This window comes from Sceloporus occidentalis, unplaced genomic scaffold, assembly GCF_023333645.1.
Source record: "Sceloporus occidentalis isolate IW3139 unplaced genomic scaffold, rSceOcc1.0.p SCAF_35, whole genome shotgun sequence".
Lineage (NCBI taxonomy): Eukaryota > Metazoa > Chordata > Lepidosauria > Squamata > Phrynosomatidae > Sceloporus > Sceloporus occidentalis.
Window position 1 is genome coordinate 4495516 of NW_028317015.1, and position 22675 is coordinate 4518190.

The 22675-nt window shown below is 39.3% G+C and overlaps 1 pseudogene; it reads left to right on the forward strand.

Moving 5' to 3' along the window:
* Nucleotides 1–547: 547 nt before the first annotated feature.
* LOC149298002 (uncharacterized) lies at nucleotides 548–22271 on the forward strand (annotated as a pseudogene).
* The last annotated feature ends 404 nt before the right edge of the window (nucleotides 22272–22675 follow it).

Genomic DNA, 22675 nt, shown 5'->3' on the forward strand with positions numbered 1-22675 from the left:
CGGGGGGGGGACAGTGGCAGCATATCTCGGGGGGAGGGAGGACAGTGACAGCATATCTCGGGGGGGGACGGACAGTGGCAGCATATCTCGGGGGGGGAGGGAGGACAGTGACAGCATATCTCGTGGGGGGGGGCAGAGTGGCAGCATGTTTTTTTGGTGCTTTTTTAAAGAAAAAAACTTTTTCTTTAAAAAAGCACCAAACTTTTAGGGGGCGGCCTATATACGGGGGCGGCCTATATCCGAGCCAATACGGTATATATTTAGCATTCGAGACTCACCAATGTGCGGGCCACTAGTACCCTGACCTGTAACCTAAACTTGTTGATACGTTACTTGGCAACCACGACGTCATCAACGTGCGCTCTGGGAGACAAACGCGTGTTGGCCGGTGTATGTGCTGATGCCTTTTGTAAAGTATTTTCGGGTCTGTCAGGATCGTGCGCGGCCTGTGTAGAAGTCGTAACAGAGATCGCTGACAGAGAGGGGATGTAAAAGCAAGCGACTAAAGACAACAACTTCCTGGGACGGATCTCGAGTGTGCGTCGCCATGGGTGAGCCCCTTAATCTGTGTGATGCATACAGTCTTCTTTGTAGGGATTAACCCTTTGGTTGTCGGCTTGTCGCGTTATGAAAGTGGTCTCTTGGGACCAAAGGCCAAACTGAATCCCCTATGTTGGGTAAATAGAGGCTGGTTGAGCGCTTCTTGCATATAAGTACTCATAAGGGGTCTGGCTTCCAGAATCATAGACGGGATACAAAGATTTGTCTCTGGCACTTTAACATAATAGGAAAGTCTATGCTTCTGGTTCTCGGTTACTGGATCTGCTCCATTATTATTTTCCTGCTAATCGCGATTGGGCAGCCAAAGGCAAGAACATTTCCTAACTATGTGTACACAGCTTGTATGTTTGTCACTATTTTTACAAGGTACCCCTTATATATATATATAACGGTATATGTCAGAAATTTCCATGGTTTTGTGGGGAAAAAAAACCAAAAGCATATTTTGTCCAGATGGTGTTAATGTTGTACATAACTGTTGCAGCTGTAAACTGCTGATTTCTAATGGAAGATCTTTATAGGCGTACGGAGGCTCTTTATCACTGTGTTCCAATAGCACGTTGTGTTCGCTAATTCATACGTTTAAAAGGTTAATTTGTCATTAGAAAACCCTTTTCCAATTATGTCACCATGCCGTCGTTAGCAGTCAAGGGGTTAAACCTAAAGGCCCTATTAACCATAACTGCCCCTAAATTAACCCTAAACACCCCATCAACCATAACTGCCTCTAAATGTACCCTAATGACCCATTTACCATAACTGCCCCTAAATTAACCCTAAACACCCCATTAACCACGACTCGCCCTAAATTAACCCTAAACTCCCCATTAACCATGACTGATCCTAAATTAACCCCCACCTCCCCTATCTTTCAGCATCCCAAATATTAATTTTATACTCAGATGAGTTGCTGAGCAGTGTGGACGCTATACGGAAATGGGCGGGGCCAATCATCAGTGTGGCTGCAGGGAGGGACTGGGAGAAAAAAGGGGCTGGGCCAATCATCGGAGGGACTGTAAGTAGTAACTGCTGCGAGTCACACTGAATGAAACAGATTATAAAATGAGGGGTATTATTCAGAGCATTTGCTGTGGAAAATACCCTCATTTTATAATCTATCAAAAAAATTGATTCAACTAGTCAATAATGAAATTCGTTGGCAATGATTTTCATTATCAATTTTATCGATTAGTTGTTGCAGCCCTATAAACCAGTGACTAACACTTTGTTTAAATTCTTAAACTAAAAAGAGATGTTGGTGTGCCTTATGGCTTTGTTTGAAATGAGCATGGCGTATAGTGAAAAATTGTTGTATAGCTACCGGCAGCCATGTGTACGCCGAGGAACTATAAAAGAATGTCAAAACAAAAGAATTGCGTAGTCCCCCCTTTTGTTCTAACTGGATTTCTCTTTTAGATCAAAATAACACAGAGGAACGTCTTAATGTCTTGTTGGTGGGTGAAGGAAATTTCTCCTTCTCCCTTGCCCTTTGCAATACCAGCCAAGACAAATATCATATTACTGCCACCTGTTATGATGCTGAAGATACAATATGCGAAAAGCCCTTTGCCTGCCAGAATGTACAGACACTTCGAGACAAAGGTAAAAGCGGAGGAACGATTTGCAGCGGATTGGTTAAATTACTATCTAGACGTAGTTCAATGTAAGTTCTCAGTCTCGTGATGTTCCTACTGTTTTCTTTCGTTGCACTGTAAGAACTAGGATTCATAGAATTCCATTAGGGAGTTAAACTCTGACGCACAGCTCGATGTACCTTTTATTAAACAATGTCTCACACTAAAAGAAAGTAGGATATTGGCAATCATGCATGCATTTGCTAGACGTGTAATGATGATCTGTTATGTAAGTTTGAATGTTCTGCCTCAGCGTGACATTTACTCTCCAAGCTGTCCTTAGTGAAACCATTTCTTAAGGCTTTTTACAGAAATTTGGAACTTGGCTTATTGGTTTGATTAGCCAATGCCATGATTCACTCAGCGGTATAAATAATATAATCTTGAGTTTCTTCTCTTCAGGAGCTATAATCTACTTTGGAGTGGATGCAACAAGATTTAAAGATCATGATTTGTCTTCCAATGCACCTTATGATAGAATTATTTTCAACTTCCCTCATTGTGGAAGGAAGGCTGGTGTGAAGAAGAACAGAGAGCTGCTTGCAAATTTTTTTCAAAGGTTAAGTATTAACTGGCAACCAGTTCATTTTAAATCTTTTTTTTCACAAGGTGTAGAATTGTTGATGGGAAATGGTCCAAAAGGCAACGTCCCATTGGTATCCCCAAACGCTCTTCATGCATGCTGGGTAAGATGGGTCAAAAGAACAAAAGTGTGAACATTACACAAAGTGATGATGGAGCAGACCACATATGGAATTAATGCAAGCAGCCAGATTGGCAGGTCCAGGAGCAAGAAAGATGTGTCACTGTAAAATGGGACAAGATATAAAAATCTAGGAACCACGGCATTTTTGTTTTAAAGGCAAGAATTAGTGATCATTGACAGTGATACCTATTCTTTTGCAGCTGTGCAGATGTTTTAACCCAGAAAGGGGACATCCATGTGGCCTTATGTAAAGGACAGGGTGGGACTCCTGCTGACCGTCCAATGAGAGAATGGCATAACAGCTGGCAAGTGGTATCCATGGCAGCCAGAGCGGGGTTTTTTCTGAGTGCAGTTGTTCCCTTTGCCAGTGATGTATACAGTGGGTATCAGTCCACAGGGTACAGGTAAGTTGATGGTGGATCTCCATGTGTCTCTGTATTTTAAATGTATTGCCAGAAATCATTCCATTCAGGGATTAAGAATTGCTACTATCCAAGTTATGGGACCTCGTGATATATAACTGCCAGCATAATGTATTTACCATATTTGCTCGATTATAAGACGACCCTGACTATAAGACCCCCAAAAATCTGAATATTAATTTATGAAAAAAAGCCTGAATATAAGACGACCCTATAGGAAAAAAGTTTTACCAGTAAATATTAATTCATGTAAACTATGTGAACAATTGTTTGTTAATAAAAGCTACGATTGAGAAAAATATTTTGTTTTTATTTCCTTTTTTCAACCTGCCCCCAGGCTTGCCACTCTGCCCCAGAAATGCCTTATACCCTCTATATGCCACTGTGCCCCATGATATGCCTTTTGACCCCCCTATGTGCCACTCCAGAATTGCCTTATACCTCTATATGCCACTCTGGCATTTAGGGGGTTAAAAGGCATATAATGGGGCAGAGTGGCATATATGGGGGTATAAGGCATTTCAGGAGGCAGAGTGGCGCATAGAGGGTTAAAAGGCATTTCTGGAGGCAGAGTGGCATTAAGGGGGTTAAAAGAGCACTCTGCCTCCAGAAATTACAACTACACTTAGTCCGGGCGAATCGCGTAGAGCTCTACACGCTGCCCGGACTAAGCACCAGGGACTCAGAGGCACCGGTAAACTGGGGGGGCATAACACAGGAGGTAGATTCCCCTCCCTCCTCCAACCTTACCGGTGCTTCTGAGTCCCCGGTGCTTAGTCCGGGCAGCGTGTAGAGCTCTACGCGCTTGAGCGGAAGTTGTCTACGTGAATCGCGTAGAGCTCTACCTGGACTAAGCACCGGGGACTCAGAAGCACCGGTAAATTGGGGGGAATAACACAGGAGGATCCAGGTCCCCTGCATCTGAGTCCCCGGTGCTTAGTCCGCTGTCCTCGCTCTACACGCTGCCCGGACTTAGCACCGGGGATTCAGAAGCACCAGTAAGTTGGGGGGCGGCATAACACAGGAGGAAGATCCAGGTCCCCTGCATCGCTGTGGGGGATCTGGATCTTAGTCTCATAGTCTGACCTATTTGAGGTCTGATTATAAGACGACCCCAATTATAAGACGAGGGGTATTTTTCAGAGCATTTGCTCTGGAAAAAACCTTGTCTTATAATCGGGCAAATACGGTATATTGTAAATAGTTTATTCAAGTGAACGCAATTCTTTCAAACCAAGGACCTGAGGCATGCCTGTAGGGCATACTCAGCTTTCATGTGCAATAAAGTGCGTTTGATGGTTTGAGTGTCCCTTAACTCATGTCATAAGGTTTTCTTTTTTCTTTGCCTGTTTAAGATGCCGGTAATCTGTTGCAATAGCATCTACTAATCATGCACCATGAAGGTTGTATACGGTACATGCTTTTCTTAACAGTCCACAATAATGTTTAGCTCCTTGCTCTTTGCGTGAAGGTTCCACGTATATACATTTGATATTATTCAGCAGCAGCTCATGGGCCTCTGCTTTGCCTAAAAAGTTAAACATATCTTGTGGTCACTGAACACATGGATGTTTTATATAATTGTTTGTGCCCGTTTCTCTTTGCCACAGAAGCCAAGAAAAATAATTTCTTGTGGATGGCTCATTGAATCATATCTTCACCAGAGGTTTGCCAGTGGAGAACATGATTCCGCTGGACATAATCAGTATGTTAATGGAAACGCCACCTTCTCACCAGACCCCAGAATGGAGTGATAAAATGTAAGTGCTAATGATGGCTGTCTAGTTAGGTACTAATGCGTGTATGTTCCATTTGTGTGATCTCACTATATGTTTGCGGTTTGTTCACTAAAGTAAACTTGACTTCACTATGCATTATAAAGGTCCACCACTGGTGTGTATTTGCTGCAGGAGCTGCCTGGCTCACTGGCTGGCTTTTTATAATGTATGTTAAATCAATGAGTGTTCAGAATTTTCTTATGCATTATACAGGTCTAGGTGAGTTCAGCCCTTCCTGCTCAAGAAAGTTGCCACTGTTGTGAAATGAGGCATTTGAAACTCCAACGCTCTTGCAAGCTCTTCTGCTAACTCCCTATTGCCCAAACTCATGGAATTGCCAAAATAGCTTCTACATAAGCATGTTTATGTAAAATATTGTCTTGAAACATCCCCCATCAGTCATTGTCTAGCTAAGCAGGATCTTGCCAGAATCATTATGATCCATCAAATCATACTTTTGGAAAATACAAGGAACATTTAGTGTGTCCAGCTGATAACTTTTGACAACTTCAATAATAATCTGTCTGTTGTATATGGCATATATTTTTAGATTTATAATTACATCTCATTAAGAGGTTGTTCCTAACATTATATAACAATGTCGCTTCTTTCATTTATGTAGTGGAGATTTACTGAGAAGAGATCCATGTCATCCCACCAACCTACTCAATGATAAACTTGTGGCCTTCCTTGGCCAATCCATGATCCTAAATCATTTCAAAGACACATTCCCTCTTGTACGTGAGACTTGTGTTTCTTCTGCTTGTCCTTGGCAATTAGAGTCTCAAGCCAGTTTGTATTATATCCGGACTACTGACAAGAATGAAATACCATCAAGGGACTTTCATGATCTTCAGGAAAAGAAGGCTTCTTGTGATAAAAACACTTATGTGATGGATGTCCATGCAACATGTGATGAAAACACAGATCAGAACTTTAGAATCAGTTACTTGAGGCCATCACTGACACACTGTATTGACTGTATAATTAAGAAAAATCATATTTCATCCAATTCTCTGTATGTTTTAAGTGGGCCTGTTTTTAGGAAGTGTTTAATATCACCGTGGATTATGCCAGTTTAGCGTGAGACTCTTATCATGTTGGGCTTTCAGAGTAACGATGCCACAACCAATCATCAACTGCTGATTGATGCTGTTGAAAAGGCTATAATGTCTCTAGTGACTTTTACATCCAGTGAATCTATTTGTTTTGTTAAGAATGAATTAGAATCCTGTACAAATGTGAACCCTTTAACTGCTCACCAGAAGCTTACTGGTGCACATTATACAATTAATATGTCAGCACCTGCTTGTAATGGAGATCAAGTTGTAGGACGTATAATTTCAGTTTTACCAGGGCAGCTAAGTAACAACTTTGGTCTTCTACTGGTGACAATTAATATAGACCTAATAACCTTGCTTCTTTTAGGTGTCCCTGATTGGCGACTGCTCTGGACAGCAGATGCTCGATTCATGCAACAGTACAAGCATCACCAGCTAAAACCCTTTCAAACCTTATCTTTGTATCCGCCATACTATGTCCATGATGTCAGCTTCTGGGTCGGTGAAGGCTCAGTGTTTGATGATATAGCGTTTCACACTATTGTCCAAAGAGTCTCCAAGGGGACTGTTGTTCGCATTCAGCTACAGGATCGATTTGAGAACTCCCCAGCCAGAAAGACCAGCCTGTGTTATCGGGTTATCTATCAGTCTTGTGATAGGGCTCTTTCGTATGAGGCAGCATCAGCAATGCAACTGCTATTAAGGGAAGAGCTGCAACGGTGTCTAAGTGTCACTCTTAGATAGTAAACTGCTGTGTGCATGACAGCAAAACCTTGCTCCTGTTAACAAGGAAAAATGGTCACTTTATCAGGTACACCTGTATAATTGGTTGTTAACACAAATAGTTAATCAGCCAATAACATGGCAGCAACCCAATGCATTTAGGCATGTCTATGTTGTTCAAACATCAAGTCTTCCAGTCTTCCATTGTCCGGTTTTGGTGGTCCTGTGAAAATTGGAGCCTCAGTTTCCGGTTCCTAGCTGGCAGGTGTAGCACCCGGTGTGGTCTTCTGCTGCTGTAGCCCATCTGCTTCAAGGAATGGTTATATGAGTTACTGTTGCCCCTTACAAAGAATTACTGCAGTTTTTCTGAAGTAATACTGCAGTTTTTTGGACATGAAAAAACTGCAATACTGCACATTTACTGCAGTTTTACTGCATTTGTACTTCACTGTACTGCAGTTTTACTGCACATTTACTGCATTTTTTTTTTTATATTGCAAACCTACAGTTGTACTTCAATGTACTGCAGCTTTATTGCATTTATTGCAGTAAATGTGCAGTAATACTGCAGTAAAAGTGCAGTATTGCAGTTTTTTCATGTCCAAAAAACGGCAGTATTACTTCAGAAAAACTGCAGTATTTTTTTGTAAGGGGCCTTTCTGTCATCTCGAACCAGTCTGGCCATTTTTTCTTTCACTTCTGTAAAGTATTTTTCAAATAAAAGTCAGAAGCTGTGTTTTTGGTTCATTTTTTCAACATATTCTATAATTCTTTAATAGTAAATTAGATGATATGATTAAATTAATGGTATCTTGTCCTGAACAAAAAAACAATATTTGAATATTAATTCAGGAATTCCTCTATAGGAAAAAAGTTTTATTAGTAAATATTAATTCAATAAACTATGTTTCTATGTTTAATAAAAACTGTGATTGAATAAATGCCTTTTTTTTATTTAAATGCCACTTTGCCCCCCCCAGATATGCCACTCTGCCCCCTTATATGCCATTCTGCCCCAAGAAATACCTTATACCCTGTGGCGTCACTAGCTTTCATATTTGGGGGAGGCACATGGGGGGACAGAGACCAAAGTGTGTGGGGGACAATTATAAAACCCTACATATACACTTATATATATATATATATATATATATATATATATGCGTTAGACATGCATTTTTAACGATGCAATATATACTGATCTCTTTAAAGTAAAGACTATGATTAAAATATGATTTCTGCTGAACTGGCAGTTTTCATTCTTTAATATTAGACCCTACTGCCGATATTTATAAATATTAGCCCCTGCTGCCAATATGAATATAAATATTAGACCCTGCTGTCAATATATGTTAATATTAGACCCTGCTGCCAATATATATATAAATAGCCCTTGCTGCCAATATATCCAATATATATAAATATAAGATCCCGCTGCCAATAGATATATATATATATCTATAGATATATATCTATATATAGATATATATATATAAATATTAGACCCTGTTGCCAATATATTTTAATGTGAAATAATTGGACCCTACCCAAGCACTTCCTTGGGCCCTGCCCCACGCTCCCTGTCATGCAATTAATTCCTCCTCTACAACACCCCCCAAAAAATTGCCCACACTGACTGCAGATCAGGGGACGACTGTGAGAGTCTACGCAGTCTTCCTTCCTTCTGACAGCACCGTGACATTGAGAGGTCCTCTCCCCGTAATCATCCCCAGAGTCCCTTTGTCCCCTCATTTACTAAACCACACCCCTCTTTTACTTACTCCCTGTAGTTCAGGTATAGATCAAATAAATAACACATGTAAATAGCTCATGCATGTATAGATCAACTGAATAAAACATAAAAACACTGTATTTGCAGGTATACATAAATAATGTATGGAAACATAGCATTGCATGTACAGATCAACATAACACACAAACCCAGCATTGCATGTGTAGATCAACTGGAATTCACATGTAAACTCAGCACTGAGGGTATAGATCAAATAAACAACACATGGAAACAGCACTCCAGGTATAACCCCTGTATTTGCAAGTATACATAACTAATGTATGGAAACATAGCATAGCAGATCAACAGAATAACACAAAAACCCAGCTTTGCAGGAATAGATTAATTGGAATTCACAGAAAAACTCAGAATGAAAGGTATAGATAAAACCCCCTAAGGCAAAGATCCAGGGGCGTAACTAGACGCCTCAGGGCCCGGGTGCGAGAATCTGTTAAGGGCCCCCTCACCCCCCCATGAAAAACATGATTTTTACCCAACAATTTTTTTTCAACAAATTCAATTTACATATTGAATCATATCTGTAAAAAAATCAAAGAAAAAGGGGCGCATGTACAAAGGGCATAATCCAGGGGTGTCCAAGTTTTTTCTGCAGTGGGCCACTTCATCAGAATTGTATACGTGCGCGGGCCGCACTCATTTTTCACTGTGACAAAAAATATGGCCTTTAATAAAACATGCAGATTAAAATAAAGTAAAATGACACAAAACCTTTACTCTTCCTCTCACTGATTTCTGGGCCTTGAAAGTTTTGCGACTACAAATTCAGGATTCCCTAGATTTATTCTAGGGATGAACTAAAATGAAAATTCTGGACCAAAACATTCAGGGTTCACTTAGCCAAAACCGAAAATGACCCCCACCTTTAAAAATAATAATAAAAATGTTTAATAAAAGTAGGTAACACACAATTGGACAAAATTAGCAATATGACTTGGCATGATAGGAGTGTGATTGCTAACAGCAATCACACTTCTATCATACCCAGGCAACCAGTAAATGCTGGTACCTAGGCATGATGGGACTGTGCTCGCTGTGATTGCTGTTAGCAATCACACTCCTATCATGCCAAGTCAGCCAGTACATGCTGGTACAGGGTGGCTGTAAGTGATGTGCAGACCCCATACTGCTGGCAGCATCACTACACAAGGGGGGCAGCTAGCTAGGTTTCAGCATGTACTGGCTGACTTGGCATGATAGGAGTGTGATTGCTAACAGTAGTCACAGTCCCATCATGCCTAGGTTCCAGCACTTACACATCCATCCAGTAAATGCTGGAACCTAGGCATGATGGGACTGTGATTGCTGTTAGCAATCACACTCCTATCATGCCAAGTCAGCCAATACACGCTGGTACAGGGTGGCTGTAAGTGATGTGCAGACCCCATACTGCTGGCAGCATCAATACACAAGGGGGGCAGCTAGCCAGGTTTCAGCATGTACTGGCTGACTTGGCATGATAGGAGTGTGATTGCTAACAGCAATCACAGTCCCATCATGCCTAGGTTCCAGCACTTACACATCCATCCAGTAAATGCTGGAACCTAGGCATTATGGGACTGTGATTGCTGTTAGCAATCACACTCCTATCATGCCAAGTCAGCCAGTAAATGCTGGTACAGGGTGGCTGTAAGTGCAGACCCCATACTGCTGGCAGCATCACTACACAAGGGGGGCAGCTGGCCAGGTTTCAGCATGTACTGGCTGACTTGGCATGATAGGAGTGTGATTGCTAACAGCAATCACAGTCCCATCATGCCTAGGTTCCAGCACTTACACATCCATGCTATCACACACACATCACACACACACACACACACACACTCATAATCATTCATTCACAGATTCATTCCCTCAATCACACACACTCATTCAAACACCCTCCCCACCCCCTTACCTGCACTGCAGCTCCTCGATGCCGCTCACAGACTTCAGCAGGGGGCGCGGCCTCCCTCTGCCTTCTCTGCTAAAGCACAGAGGAAGTAGGATGTCACGTGAACTCCGCTTCCTCTGTGCAGTCCAGAAGACCCTCCCACAAGTAAGTAGCAGGGCTTGAGGTGCGGCTCGTGTAAGATCGGTTGCCCTGGCCGCATGTTGGACGCCCCTGCCTTATTTAAAAAAAAAAAAAAAGGAAAAAAGATTTCGGGCGGCCCCTTGGCTTGGGCCCCCCTGCCGCCGGGGCCCGGTCGCAGTCGCGACCCCTGCGACCCCGGTAGTTCCGCCACTGCAAAGATCACAGGCCACGCACCCCAAAGGCCAGCCTTGGCATCAACGCTATTCACATTATTCACACAATCATTTATTCTTTCACTCTTTCACACAAATTTGTAACACATAATCATTAATGCATTCTCACAAATTCATCCATTTTCTCACTCATTCACACAATTCATCCACACATTAATTGATAACCTCACTCGTTCACACAATTCATCCACACATTAATCCATTCATTCTCTCTCTCATTCTGACTCTTTATTTCAATATTCTCACTACCCTCCTTTCTCACTATCTACCCCGTCTCTCCCCCCTTCTCACTATCTACTCACTCTCCCTCCCTTCTCCCTATCTACCCCTTCTCACTCCCTTCTGCTTATCTACCCCTTATCACTCCCTTCTCCCTATCTACCCCTCCTATCAACCCTCTCTCCCTCTTCTCACTATCTACTCTTTCCACCTTTTGAAGTTCAATTACCTTGTAGAAGTCCTGCAGTGGAAGCGCCTCTGTCTCGCTGCTCTGCAGAGAGCGCGCTGATTCACTGCTGAGCGCTGGAATATAACGTTAAACCTTTTAATCCCCTATATGCCACTCTGCCACCCTGATATTCATTTAACCCCCTTTATGCCACTCTGCCTCCAGAAATCCCTTATAACCCCCTATATCACTCTTACCCTGCCCCCAGTTACCAGTGCTACCCTAGACTTGTTCACATGCTTCAGATTCCTTGCTGTCTAGTGGGTGGCAGCCATTGGAGGTCTGCATGATGCGCACAGAAACCTCCGCTGCTCCTGCCAGTACTTCCACCGAAGTTTATATGAAAGAGCACCAGAAAGCCATGTGATGTCGGTGCTCCGTCACAGAAGCCCCAGTGGATGTGGCAGCAGCAGTGGAGGTTGTCTGCGCGCATAGCACAGACCTCCACCGACTGCCAGAGAGAAGGATCCAGGTCCCCTGCAGCACTGCAAGGGATCTGGATCTTACTCCTCTATTTGAGATCTGATTAGAAGACGACCTCGAATATAAGACCATAGTTATGGTTCTATGATCGAGCAAGACGAACCCCCACAATCTGAATATTAAATTAGGAAAAATAGAAAAAGCCTCAATATAAGACAACCCCATAGGAAAAAAGTTTTACTAGTAAATGTTAACTCATATAAAATATTTTTTCATATTTAATAAAAGCTATGATTGAGAAAAAAAAATTTCTGTTTTTATTTCCTTTTATTTGTCAACCTGTCCCCCAGTTCTGCACATCTGCGGCTAGGCTTGCCACTCTGCCTGCCTGATATGTCTTATACCCTCTTATACCCTCCTATATACCACTCTGCCTGCCTGATATGTCTTATACCCTCTTATACCCTCCTATATACCACTCTGCATCCCTGATATGCCTTATAGCCTCCTATATGCCACTCTGCCCCATGAAATGCCTTTTAACCCATTATATGCCACCCTGCCTCCAGAAATGCCTTATGCCTTCTTATGCATATAGGGGTTAAAAGGCATATCGTGGGACAGGGTGGCATAAAGGGGGTTTAAGGGATTTCTGGAGGCAGAGTGGCATATAGGGGGATTTATAGGCATTTATGAAGGGTATTTTTCAGAGTATTTGCACAGAGTATGTGAGTGCAATGTCACCAATTCTAGACAAGAACCTGGTTGCATGAAATATGACTGGGGGATGGGTTTCAAACGTAATCAAACTAGAAAGAAAGAATCAGAGAATTAGGGATCACAGAACGACTTCATCCGTTATAATATAATCAGTCCATAATACAAACCATGCCCCATATTTCTGAATGAATACAGCCAAACACCTTTCGTGGACACAATTTGAGTGTTTGTTTCTGGTGGTATGACTGGTGTGTAATCAAGGTAGTCTTGAGTGTGGTTTTACCGATGCTGGCTGATGACATTTGGATTCCCAAGCAATACCTATTATCCAAAAAAAATAAAAAATTCACGGGACAGAAAGAGATACATGCAGGACCTGGGACTTAACTCTTCATTCCAGGACCGTGCAAGTGAAATCTGGGTAGGATGCCGACTCATAGCACAGCGCACCTGCGTGGCTCAGCATGTGGGTTTCAGAGGTCAAACCACCTTACTGGAAGTTCCCAATGTATGATTTGACTTAAAAAGTGCAGTCTTTTTTGCCACCTGCGAGATGTTGAGCTCAGCTACAGGGAGTTACACACCATACATTATCAGCATGGGAATAATACTGATGTATATTATAATTTACAAACCGATACAGTTAAACATGTTTTCTGTACTTGATGTACTGTAGTTTAAGTGTCCAATTACTTTTACATGTTGTATTAGGTAACATGTACATTATTGGTACTATACACATAAAATGTCAATATCATTTTCCTTAGATTTCCCCTAAAAATGTATTCAGTGGCTTCTCTTCTGCATGCACATGGTAAGTGTACTGGCTCCCTGCATAATACATCTCCTGCTTTATCTCCGTGCCCTGCTTATATGTTAGAGGGTAATACATTCCCTCTACTTTACACATGTGCATAACCACACTTATCCTAATATACACCCATACAGTTTATTAAAGGTTTCGGTAGTGTTTATTTGCCTATGGGCACCTGGGATATTCATTTGCCTATAAGATCAATCACAAGACAGTAAACTAGTAAACAGGATCTGCTGTTGGCCTCTGCAAGAAGTAGATGGCTGTGCAAATCAAAGTGGGCGTCTCTATCCTGTGAAAGAAATACAAAAATGAAACATTATTACATGGTTACTTCCACTGTTGCTTTTTTGTTTTTGGCTGCAAATCAATTCAAACGGAGTGTATGTTTTCAATCAGAAATACAAAAGTAACCTCCGGATATTTCAAATAGCCACAGAAGGCACACTTTTGTATTATCTCCTACTCAGTGGTATCTTTTATCTGATTGTGGTATAGATACATAGGGTCCCCTGATGAATTTTAATCAAACTCAAGGTTTCTACTGCATTGTTTGTGGGTATAAGAGAGTTTACTGGCATATATACAGAAATGATTAACACATACTATGGCCAATGCAAGTGATGGGTGCTTTGTGATGTAACAATGATGACATCACAAACCCAGTGAATTTATGCTCTGTCAACTCTGCTCCTTGTCACATTCCATTAACTGACAGCTGTTTGGTTAGTTGGAAAGCTAATGTCTAGCAGAATGATTTTCTGTATTGTATTTCTTTTGGTGTTAATGCCTGATTCCCAGGTTTCAGGCTGCCTAAAATGTCATCAGGACGCTGAAAGAAAGCTTGACCAGTTTAAAATAATTTTGAAAAACAAGCATGTAGCAGATTTTCAAAAAGTCCATGCTTACATAACCAAGGGAATAAGTGACATAACAGATCACTTTGCAGGTCTTCTACTTGGTAAGTAGTAACAGATTAATAAATGTATTAGGATTAAAACATGAATCATCATAAAATGTTGTATTAAGTATTAGGGTTCTATCTTTGGATATGCTATGAATATATCTTATTATCGTGACTAGATACATACATGCATGAAAGAGCTATTTGCATGCAAATAATAAAAAGGGATGTATTGTTGGGCTATCAGTAACAGGCTTAATTATCTGGTCATGTTTAATCAGCACAGGCTGGCCAATGCAAGTGATGGGTGCTTTGTGATGTCACAATAATGACATCACAAACCCAGTGAATTTATGCTCTGTCAACTCTGCTCCTTGTCACATTCCATTAACTGACAGCTGTTTGGTTAGTTGGAAAGCTAATGTCTAGCAGAATGATTTTCTGTATTGTATTTCTTTTGGTGTTAATGCCTGATTCCCAGGTTTCAGGCTGCCTAAAATGTCATCAGGACGCTGAAAGAAAGCTTGATCAGTTTAACATAATTTTGAAAAACAAGCATGTGGCAGATTTTCAAAAAGTCCATGCTTACATAAGCAAGGGAATAAGTGACATAACAGATCACTTTGCAGGTCTTCTACTTGGTAAGTAGTAACAGATTAATAAATGTATTAGGATTAAAACATGAATCATCATAAAATGTTGTATTAAGTATTAGGGTTCTATCTTTGGATATGCTATGAATATATCTTATTATCGTGACTAGATACATACATGCATGAAAGAGCTATTTGCATGCAAATAATAAAAAGGGATGTATTGTTGGGCTATCAGTAACAGGCTTAATTATCTGGTCATGTTTAATCAGCACAGGCTGGCCAATGCAAGTGATGGGTGCTTTGTGATGTCACAATAATGACATCACAAACCCAGTGAATTTATGCTCTGTCAACTCTGCTCCTTGTCACATTCCATTAACTGACAGCTGTTTGGTTAGTTGGAAAGCTAATGTCTAGCAGAATGATTTTCTGTATTGTATTTCTTTTGGTGTTAATGCCTGATTCCCAGGTTTCAGGCTGCCTAAAATGTCATCAGGACGCTGAAAGAAAGCTTGATCAGTTTAACATAATTTTGAAAAACAAGCATGTGGCAGATTTTCAAAAAGTCCATGCTTACATAAGCAAGGGAATAAGTGACATAACAGATCACTTTGCAGGTCTTCTACTTGGTAAGTAGTAACATCTTAATAAATGTATTAGGATTAAAACATGAACCCTTGTATTAAGCATTAGGGTTCTATCTGTGGGAGTGGCTGGTGGATTATATTTCATTTAAATTTGTTTGGTTTAATATTGGCCCCTGTAAGGAATGGGATTGTCATATAGAAAGCTTCCAAGGGTCAGCTCGGGTACAATATGTCCTAATTCTAGCTGTGCCAACACCAATGACAATATCAGGGTGGAAAATCCTCTTCAATCTTGTATAAAACTTTATAACTTGAAATTTCTTAACATTTGAAAATGCTGATTTTTTATGATGCCGCTGCACTCAGTGGGTCGATTATTCCTGGAGAACATCAGGTCAAAATGGTTTAAAATGCAGTTTTCCAATCTCATGACTTTTACAATGTGTTTTTCAGATAAACTTGCTATTTCCCAATTGGTTGAACAACTTGACAATCCTGTGCAGACGATCGGTGCCTCAGTCGCTGAAGGTATTTATTTGCTATATTTCATGTTATTAACCCCTTTATCTCAAGTAGCCAGATATAGACCGATGTGTGTATTGAATATTGTTACAAAGAAGAAGTGCAGTGATTGAGCCATAACACTAGTGGTAGATTCAAAAAAAGGATTAGCGCCGTTGGGCTGGCAGATGCTCGTTCAACGACTCAAATCAACTTTACTTCTGTACAGCAGATCGGGGATTCATTTATTCCCAAATTGTTGCTGAGATTTGGAAGGGGCAGAACGTAATTAAAAATAATGTTCTAACAGGTGGTTTTCTTCAAAGGAGACAAATAGAGGTTTAGTCTTCACCGACACGATATTCTAAACATGAATAAAGGATATTGTAAAGTATATGGTTACCCCCGCATCCCGACGATCACAGAATGGGTGGGAAATGTATGTATTTGGCCCGTAACTAAACTTTTTTCTTTTGGTAGGAACTCACTACATGAACACAATCGATGCGAGTTTGAAACACCTTAAAGCAAACTTCAGTGCCATCTTTACCCAGTTTATGTCAGAAAGTAAGTAAGGATTTAAGACGCACAATCTCTTTGAAAACCTAAATAACTAGTGTGTTAATATTAGATTTGAAATGTAACTTTGCAGGTAATTAACCAATAGAGCATTAACAATAATGAGGACTATTTTTTAGATTTGATGTATTTTTTGCATTATGTGTAAAGAGATTACTGGTAGTTCTGTATTAATTTCTATATAGTTCATCATGTTTATGCCCAGTATGGGGGTATTTATTTTCACATTTAGGGTTTTTTCTTGTTACATTAGTGGTTGGGCAACAGACCACCTATTGTGGAATTATATCGATTTATGTATTTATGAGGAATAATAATTTTATCCAGACCTCAGCTTCCACCCTAACCCACATAATCACATTATCAGGCTCTGTCACCCCCCACTCAAAGCAGACATACTTTGTGATTAAGTGGGGATTGAGTGCTCTCCTAGTGAAGTTCTTGGATATTAGACTGTATCCCAGCTCCCTGCTTAGTGCATCATGTGAGAGGGAACACGTAATAGAAATGTGTGATGGAGATGCTTATTTCTTGATCCCCTCGTAGTCAGCAACAGGGCTAAGAAAGAAGACTCCTAGGGATAGACAGAAAGCAGTGTTTGCAGTTATTTGGCAGGGCATTGGTTGTAACCTTTATGGATGACTCGAATAGTTCAATTGGCCGATATATACTGTATGCGTGCAAATACACTTTACAGAAGAGGCATTAATGTTGTTATCTTTGTTTCCAGGGTACTGTCCTAATCTGAAAGGTAAGCACAATTTAATGTTTCTAAACATCTATATGTGGGTTTTTTTTTTATCCAAAATATAAACATGTCCCAAATGGCTTAAAACAATGACTACATTTAATGAATGAGGAACTTTAAAAGAAATTATATCCAGAAATCAGTTTCTTAATTAAAAACCTTTATTGAGATAAACATTAATGGTCAAATAACAATAACATCTTCTGACATTGTAGCAGTGTGGCATTTTTACCTTGTTGGGTTACAAAATCCCACATAACCATCACTAAAACAATAAAATATAGTTGTCCAACCGAATGCTCAACGTCATTTCTGGTTTTTGTAAAGGAAGAAGTGTGTATTGGCTGGAAAGCTCTACAGATAGACAGAACCTAACTTTAAATGTTTGGTGTTTGACTCTTTTTCATGAAGTTATTATATATTTCCATAGATATATTTTCCTAACTTAAAGTTATTTCAGATTTTTCCAAATTCCTTTCCAAAACTTCAAAATTCCAAATGTTCCAAACTATTATATATTAATTGACCTGGTTATAACCCAGGAATGCTATGGACATGTCTTCTAAAAACGGAATAAAATCATTTATTTCCACATTTAATTTATTGTGGAATAACATACAATGTAAAAACATTTATCTTTGTATTTTTAGTGTTAAATAGCAAATCATTTTTTTCATTTTCTTATTCTGTTTTCTTCTTTTTTTAGGGGATAAAGCATGTGGTAAGTGTCTTTCTAATATACTTTAATCACAACAACAAATTACAATCCTTGTGAACATGATGGGTCCAACTGTTCAGCACTGGCATGATTCTCCACATACAATATGTCCTAATTGCTGGTGATTGAGGGTATGAGTGTTAACGGGGGGAAGAGACATCAGAAATGTATCGTGCAATACAGAGAAAGGAGATAATCCAATGGAGCAGCTGAGAGGTGCTGTTAAGAGAGTGGCCACTGAGAGGTTAAGATAAGTCCTACTTTGCTAAGAATGGAAACAGGACAACAACCACTAAGGGGTTCCCATTTTAGGGATACTGTCACCAGAACAGGTCTATATTAATCAGAATGTTCTTCATATCAGCCATCATTGTATTGATTTTTTAAATGTTTTTCTGCAGGCTTGATGATCCAAACTCTCACAAGCTGTAAGAACTGTGAAGAGGTAAAGGTACCGTGCATGGGAGGTCATAGCCAATGTAAAGGTAAGTGTTTTGCTCCTCACACAGTATCAAATGAAAATATCCACTCATAAATTACATTATAAAGGTTATCACTTATTAAAATAAAGTCAGTTGTGATATATTCTCGTGATGTGTCTAGTAAACCTGGTTGGTGGGCTCATAAAAGATTCCATAGCTTCAGTGAAAGTTCTTTTTCTACAAAACTCTACTCAAACATGTGTTACATGTAATTCTTCTACGTATATCTCTTTCAGCACGGAATACGCTCTGTGTTGAAATTACCCCTGGATTATTCTATTGCCACCAGAATACGCTGCTTGTTCCTATAACCGTTTAATCCAACTATGACTTTTTATTTCTGTTTTAGAAAAGATTGCTCAGTGTCCGCTATGCTTTTGCACTGGAGACAACAATATATGCAAAGGTAAGAAACTGCCAGAAAATTATATTAAACATTTTTATTATGGTTCATGGGTGAACTCCTTCGCATGGCACAAAAAAAGACAGATCATATTATCAAGTAGCAACACTGGCCTGTAAACTCCAAATATCTGTTTTCTGTGAAATAATCACGTATCTAGGCTGATTATCTACACAATATAATTTAGAAGCATGTAATAACTAAATATTGCATTTCTTTAGAAAAAAGTTGTCAGAATAGTGGCAAATAATTACATTTGTATTTTTCTAGATGTGCAGAGTGGGAAATCCTGCAAACCTTGTAGCGGGCACGAATCCTGTATGACCGAAGTACTGAAATGTGGAGGTAAGACATTCAGAATTCTGTACAAGAAAATAGAAAATTTCTCTTATTTATTAAAGTCATAGGATACATTGGCAAGACCTGTTCTCCCAATACTTTACAACCTCTTTTCTCTATATCCCACATTTTCTTCTTTTTCTAATTATTGTTGTGTTTTATGTTTTGTTTTAACCGTTTTAGCCATAGCCATAATGGCTTATTTTCCATATTTTCACCTTCCTATTTATTTATCTTCAGCAAGAATGGAAACATATTGCTGGTGCTCTGGTGGAGGTCTATGCATATCTGAGTTAGCCTTACGCTACTAATTATAAAAGAAATGAGTCTTTTTCGCACATTTTATACTACAGTTGATATAATCTTGAGGTCATGATATATATAACACTTGTGATATTTTCATTTTAGATCGGACTACAGACGTAATCAAAGGTCAAGAAGTAATATTTGATTGTAGTTTAAATTGGCATGTCGATGTGGGGGAACCAATCCAGTACGTTTTTAAGAAGGTAATGTTCACAAGACCTTATAAGACATTTCACAACTAGAATACATATTTCACTGAAGACTAAAAAGTAGTTTAAGTCAAGAATAGTTATTGCAGTTTTTCAAATTCCAAAATACCAAGTAATATCAGAGCATCGCGTTATTCCACATTAAACTGTAAATAACATGAGAAGTAATTTGGCTTATAAACTAAATTGTGGAACTACCGATCATGGAATGTTTGTCAAAAATACCACCGGTAAAAGCACTCTGTTTTCTGTGAGATAAAATATTTTATTTTGCATTAAAGGCAGATCATTCCAGGGGCAAAAATAATCAAAAAGCGACTATGGGGCTTTGTAAAAGAGCAAGTGTGACACGAGGGAATTAGTAGCGCACATACTTAATAACAGTAAAAGTAATGAAGCTGATGCATATTATTATTGTTCTGTTTATCTCCATTACTCATTTTAGGTAGTAAATCACAAAAGTGAAACACTGAGCATCACGGACAAGCCCTTCTTGGAGAAAAAGGATGTTGACTTTGGTGATGCGGGAGAATATACTTGTACTGCCCAAACGAAGAGCAAGACACCTGTCAGCACCCTGTTTTATAGACTGAGCGGTAGGTTTGATTTTGTGATCAAAAAGATGGTGTTTATTGTCACATTCCATATCATTATATTTCCCATACACCACTATATATTGATCTTACCAGTGAGATATATAAGTCAACCTCATGTCCACAGATATTGCTACATGTGGGTCAATTTACTAAAGAGTGAGATATCAATTGTTTAATATGACTCACAAGCTACTGAGCTGATACTTGTTAACTGTAAGTAAGGAGTAACAGTTTATCAGGACTTGATATTCAGACTCGGCTGCCACATCAGTTATTGAATAGAGCAACAGAAATGCAGTAATTGTTCAATTATCTTCCACTTGGTGAATGAGCCTTATTTTACCCAATACAAGGATTTGTGTAGAGACACTTAACAGGTATGCTACATCTAAGCATATTTCATCGATTCTCTTTCTTTCTCTTCATGCAATTTCAAAAGGACCAGGAATGCCCTCAAACGCGACACAAACCCCCATTAATTTAGACGCGGAGATTGTGGCGCAAGCCATGTTCCTGATCGGTACGGCTGTATTCAGTTGTTTGATTATAATATTTGCTGTGGGAATACGGTGAGTACATTTTATGGAATTTGTTTCTGTCTTCATCCCAGGTCTCTGGAGATTGTGAGAAGTTATTCCTACTATTGGATACGCTATGAATATATCTTATTACCGTGACTAGATACATACATGCATGGAAGTGCTATTTGCATGCAAATAATAAAAAGGGATGTATTGTTGGGCTATCAGTAACAGGCTTAATTATCTGGTCATGTTTAATCATCACAGGCTGGACATGGATTTATTTGGGCAGCTAAGTAACAGCAAATTTATAAGCCTTAACATGTAAATGAACACGAACTCTTTTCAGTGTAGTTTCAAGAGGGAGAACCAGGCAGTGAGATTATGTGATGTTTTATTAACAATTGCAATACAAATAAATGTGACAAATATTCAATGTTTTTTTCAGCATCTTAAAGTACCAAAATGAAAAGCTGGAGAGAGCCATAGTAGAACAACTGAAAGCACTCGAGGAAGGCTCGGGATCCAGTTCTGATTAAGATGATCACCGGAAACATCTGTCCCATCACAGTGATTCATGTAACAACTGAAATAATTCCAATAAAATAAAATTTCATACAATTAACACCAGGTGACTGTGCAATATGTAATTATTCAAAAATAATTATTTAAAAGATCAGTGGACTCTTACATTTGATGGGGCTTCCCTAAGCCCATATAGTGCGCCTATTCCGGAATCAAGTTGTTTTTGGTTTTTTTCCTTTTTCTTTTTTTATCTATATATTTTTATTCAAAAGAGAATAATATAATATTCTCAGAACCATATTTCATATATCAAACTTCTTAGTATGAATACATATATACTGTACGTGTATGCGTCCAATACAAAAGGGATACAAAGAAAAAAAAAATTATAAATAAAAAAGAATTTCTCACGATATATATAATTCATAGAACTAACAAATATCGTTTACCCTTTCTTCTTAACATTCATACATCAACGTCAACATTCTCTCCTGGGAGTAGCCGGAATATATCTTGTGGGCCCGCAAATTGATCTCATAGTAATTTAATACGTTGATTTCAAATGTGCAGGGGCCAAAAATATAAAAGAAAATTTTGTCATGTAGGGGTACCAACGCGTTCCTCCCAAAATAATTTCCAGGGTCGCCAGATTTTATCAAACATGTTGATCTTTTCAAGTTGATAATAATATCCCCTTTCCATTGTGTACTGGTATTGTATTTGGTTAATAACTATCATCTCCCAATTTATTATGCCAGCGTTTCTCCACTGCCTGGCGATACAAATCTTTGCTGCCAAAAAAACCCATGTATAATAAGTATTCTTTGATTTAGCTTACGTTCCTCTAACCCCAGGTGGAACAGAAACATCCGTGGATCCACCTGGTCCTGGAGTTGGAAAAGGAGATTGAATAATTGCGAGATATTCTTCCTAATATTTTAGTTAAATGTCACAGAGAAAAAAAAAAAGGGTAGTCACTGTTTCTGCGCTCTCCCCTCTATACCAGCGGCACCTTATTTATGTGATTTCCCATACACATACAAATGTGAAATATACACACAAAAAAGAACACAAATAATGTATAAAGTGCACTCAGCATGTGTCTATTGACAAAAATAAAATATATATATATATACACAACGTGTATATGTTTTGGTTCTGAACGATATCTGGGTATGATTTATCTTTAAATGAGAAAACACATAATGGTGTAGTAGATCAGAAAGCGATATGTTGATTAAACAACCATTGCACTCACATGCTTCATAATGAAATTAGGCTCCTCAAAAAGTCTTTTCCTGGGGTTTTGTCTCC